The sequence below is a fragment of the Euprymna scolopes genome, chromosome 21 (assembly GCF_053919585.1).
Source record: "Euprymna scolopes isolate OS-2025 chromosome 21, ASM5391958v1, whole genome shotgun sequence".
Taxonomy (NCBI): Eukaryota; Metazoa; Mollusca; class Cephalopoda; order Sepiida; family Sepiolidae; genus Euprymna; species Euprymna scolopes.
In genome coordinates this window covers 65367231-65372230 of record NC_136502.1, presented here as the reverse complement: position 1 = coordinate 65372230, position 5000 = coordinate 65367231, and the positions used below count along the sequence as shown (strand labels likewise).

General features: G+C 39.9%; 1 protein-coding gene across 11 annotated transcripts in view; it reads left to right on the top strand.

Annotated features, from left to right (window-relative positions):
- The window catches only part of LOC145242427 (WD repeat-containing protein 25-like), a 357383-nt gene that overhangs the window by 205101 nt on the left and 147282 nt on the right, over positions 1-5000 (top strand). The gene's annotated exons all lie outside the window — the stretch shown is intronic.

Sequence of the window (5000 nt, the reverse complement as noted above, 5' to 3'; positions counted from 1 at the left end):
CGAGGGGGACCAGAGATTGGAGTTCAGACGAGCACCTGCCATGGAAATAACGATAAAACAAGGAAGGATAGGCTCGCAACGTCTCTTCTGTGGGAGAGAGGTTGCAGGGTAGAGAAAAGGGCATCCCCCACTAAGCCACAGTCTATTTTGTACTCTATCAAGGCAGGATAGGCTGTTTTTAGCAGCTCCTGCCCACATATGGCAACAGTATTCCATCCTTGAACGTACTTGGCTTTTATATAGATAGAGAATTGCATCAGTAGTGAGATATCTTCTGGAGCGGTAGAAGGATCCCACCATCTTTCCAGCGACCTTGGCAACAGACTTGATGTACGTGTTCCATTTCAGATCAGGAGTAAAGGTCAAACCCAGAAGCTTGTCAAAACACGGGGCCTCACCCAGACGAGAGCAATCCATCACAATTGATGCCAGCTGGGGATCAGAACGTTGATGATGTAAAGATAGGAGTTTGGTTTTGGATGCATTAAAGGTAACCAGCCACATCTTCCCCCACTGAACCACGCGCTCGAGATCAGAGGAGAAAGAATCAGAGAGAACTTTGTCATTTACAGCCTTTGATGTGTTGCCGTAGATGGTCATGTCATCAGCATAGATGTCAACGAATTATTTAAGTATGTGTTTAGGGGGGTCATTGATGTAGATCAGGAAGAGAGTTGGGCCCAGGATTGACCCCTGAGGGACTCCAGCATTTATATTGCAGGCCTCCGATTTTTGTCCATCAACCACTACTCTTATGAGCCTATCGGAGAGAAATGATTTAATGATTGAGAAAACATTTCCAGTTATACCGTAGCTGGAAATCTTGTGAAGTAGACCCTTATGCCATACCTTGTCGAAGGCCTTTGATATGTCAAGAGCAATTGCCCTAGAAAGGAAGCCTTTGTCAAGAGATTTACTAATCCTGTGGGATATAACCGTCAGCACATCTGCGGTAGATCTTGCAGAGCGGAAACCATATTTTGTGTCACTAAGAAGGTTATTCCTGCTGAGGTGGTTGACTACTTCTCTATTTAATATGGATTCCAGCAACTAACTCATAACACACAGGAGACTTATTGGTCTGTACTGAGAGGGAGATGACTTATCACCTGAATTCTTAAATACAGGGCAAACTGATGAGGTCTTCCAGGGAGTCGGAAAGCACTTCTTAAGGCAGCGCTTAAATAGTTTCACACTATAATTGGGATGCCATCAGAACCAGTTGCTTTACTGGAATCTAGGTTCTTGATTAGCTTGGCGACCTCATGCACGGATATTTGTATGGTACCTAGCTTGTTCTGTGTTATAGGAGGAAATGTGGGGAGTTGATAGCCTTCGTCGCATAGGGTAGAATTAGCTGCAAAGTTTTTTGCAAATAGTTTGGCCTTGTCTGACGCTGACGAGATGACCTCTGGTCCATTGATAATGGTTGGGATAGAACGCACACTTCTGTTCAGGATCCTATTTGTTATTTGCCAAAACTGGTGGGAACCAAGCCGCTGATCAGCTACCTTGGATTTAACAGACTGGGCATATAGCTCTCTTGCATTTTTTATTACTCTTTTACAGTGGTTGCTGGCAATCCTGAAAGCAGCTTTAGTCTCAGTGCATCTATTACGTTGGTAGCTATGGAAAAAGTGATTTCTGTGCGCGATAGCAGTAGCACATTCTGGGGAGAACCATGGCTGGCTGTTAGGTTTTTGTTGGAATTTTTTAGATGGTATGAATTGGTCTATGCCTACAATTAACCATTCGGTCAGATCTGATACTATAGAGGACACTTCCTTTTCGAACATGGAGTGCAGAGGTAAATCAGATATGAATGTAAGGAAGCTATCCCATCAGCCATAGAGTATCGGTATACAGTACGGTGGAGGAGTACGTCTGGGGACTTCTTACATTTCATTTTTATCTTAACTGATATGACGGAGTGGTCGGAGGATCCTAGAGGAGAATGAACGGAACATGAACATAGCTCAGGGGAAGTTGAGAGAAAACGGTCTAGGAGGCTTGCATATTGACCGGGTGTATCGGGCACATGGGTGGGTTCGCGAACAATCTGAGTGAGGTCATAAGCAATAGCAAAATCATGACAAAACCTCCCCTCATCATCTGTCTTATTTGAATGGGTCAGCCATTCCACGTTATGGACGTTGAAGTCACCACAGATGTGGATGTTAGCCGAGGGATGTGAAGACAGTATGTGGTCTATTTTCTCAGATATGCTCTTAAAGATAGTAACTCCGCTGTTGTGGGGCCTATAGAGGGCAAATATAAATGCAGTGGTGTTAGCAAGTGCAACCCTGAAGCACATATAGGGTAAATTAGTTTCTTCTCTAGAGATATCCCTGCCACACGGGAAGCCATCCTTAATGTAGGAACATATTCCATGCCCATGGCAATCTTGGGTGTCAGATTTAGCTGTTAAATTAGAGTATCCATTAATTATGAACTCATCTAGGGAAGTGGTCGGCCCTATTCCAGTTTCACTTAGAAATAATATGTCCGGTTTCGTCTCCTGTAATTGTGTTTCAACCTCTGGAAGGTTGGAACGTAGATCCCTGATGTTGGAGAAGGAGACCTGGTAGTAGGGGTCTACGTTGGAAGATGGGGTTCTAGGTTTAATCGAGTTTTTATTCTGGAGATATTTCATGTTGAGGTTTTGGGATTTGTGGAATAGGTCGGCATACTTGGTTAGAGCAGTACAGAGAGGAGGAAAATTTTTTTTTTGTTTTGTAGCACACGAAAAGGTAAAGCCGTAACAATTATCCACTAGTATGGCATCGAGAGGCCCCACCAGAGACTACTGCATGGTCCAGATCCACTCACCAAATGGCAATACAGCAGTCCCAGTACTGTGCGCCTGCTGATAGGACAGCCTCCTTAGTGGTTAATCCAAGGTTCGGGTCCCTGACTATCAGGCGAATAACGTCAGCCCAGACAAAACGTTTACCTCCAGCACCCTTACTAGTGACATGGCCACAAGGACAGACAGAGACAGAAAAATTTCCGACATCTCAGACTACTGGTCACCAAGTACTACCGACCTTTAAGCAGCTTTTTCTTCACCCTTTGTCAGAAAAATCACTCATTGAATGAGGACTGAATGACAAAATAGGAGAAGCGAGAGTTACTGGAGCTGCCGATAACACATCCACTGTATTATCTACTCTCCATTTAAAAAAAAAAAAAAAAAGAAGGGGGGGGGGAGGACGGGAATGGGTACAAGTGACTTATTTATATCTAAGTAGTAAGTAGTCCGGTGCTAAGTTAACAATTCAGGACACTTTTGATGATAATCTCCCCTCCCATATTAATGGGTGGAAGTTTGTCGTTATCTATCGAGTTTGAATCATTAGAGTTTCACCTTATAATTAATTAAAATCCAATAATTAACTATTATCAATTTGTAAAGTCGGCTTAATATTAATTTACATTCGAGTTTAGATAATTATTCAAGGTTTTAATTTAGGAGGTTCGTTTTCATGGGTAACTTTTTCTTTGCACTGTATTATATTTCGAATGTACTTGAACATAAGGCAAACTATATTAAATGGTTTGATTGGCCAGCAAGGAAGCAAACATTTTCAATACAGGCAAGCTTGCAGTAATAGTATATATTAAGTATACTACTTAAAAGTCCTAAGTTTATCTACTCTAATAGAGAATAATTTCCGGCATTTTTTTTTTTATCGTTAGTTTCTGGCATTTTGTTTGTTTTTATCGTTTACTGTGTAGCATGGGGGAGGTGACGGGTAAGACAGGAGAATACAGACAAAATACATAAATAAAACAAGAAAAACAAGTTTAAAAACACGGTAACATAACAAAAACATTTAGGATTAGTTTTGAAAAAATACTTAACGTTTTTGCCATAGTGTTCCGTCCGCCGTCTTTTTGTCAACTGGTAGCTGGCATATCATCATGTCTTTCTAGAGTGTAAGAAGATTTCTATTTCTGGATAACTTGGTCGAGTGCCTATCTATTTATAGAATAAAAGTCGTTACTCCGGATGTGTAAAATATTTAATTTACATTTTTTTATTGTTAAAAAAGTTCTAACTTTTTTTTTTTTATAAAGTCCTAAGTTTATCTTCTCTAATAGAGATTAATTTCCGGCATTTTTTTTTTTTTTATCGTTAGTTTCCGGTATTTTGTTTGTTTTTATCGTTTACTTTGTAGCATGGGGGGGGGGGAGTGACGGATAAGACAGGAAAATGCAGGCAAAATACATAAATAAAACAAGAAAAACAAGTTTAAAAACAAGGTAACATAAAAAAACATTTAGGATTAGTTTTAAAACAATACTTAACGTTTTTGCCATAGTGTTCTGTCCACCGTCTTTTTGTCAACTGTTAAATTATCTTGTAGTTGCATTCTTTCAATTGAATTTTCATGAAAAAATTGACAGTGCACATTCTTTTCTGGAAACTATTTTATCTTAAGCTAAACAATGGTTTGTTTTACATTCCATTTTCTAATTCTCTCTCGTAATCTATTTCTAAACCTAATTTACGAGGTGCGAATTTCGTCTATTCTATTTCATTTTCATTTTAACTAAATCTCTCTATTTTTATACTTACATGAAAAGGGGACAGCCCTTATCATGTAACATATATATGTATATGTATATATATGTATATGTATATATATGTATATATATATATATATGTATATATATATGTATATATATGTGTGTATATATATGTGTATGGTGTCAGGTCATGTCATATGCTACTGGTACCATGTAACCCAGTACTACCTGCCTCATGGTCGGGTCACCGGCGACTAAACTGTTTCCCCCACCAGACTTGTTTGGTGAGGAGGGCGGCTAGTCTCCCTGAAGGATTAAAAACAAGACCTTCCAAAGGGCGAATAAACTCTTTTTTCTGGGTCAACGGCCAACTAGCACCGTGTATATTTGTGTGTGTGTATATGTGTATAGGGGTAGAGAGGGCTCCCGTAAGCCATGGTAAAGGCAAACTTTCTAGGAGAAGCAAA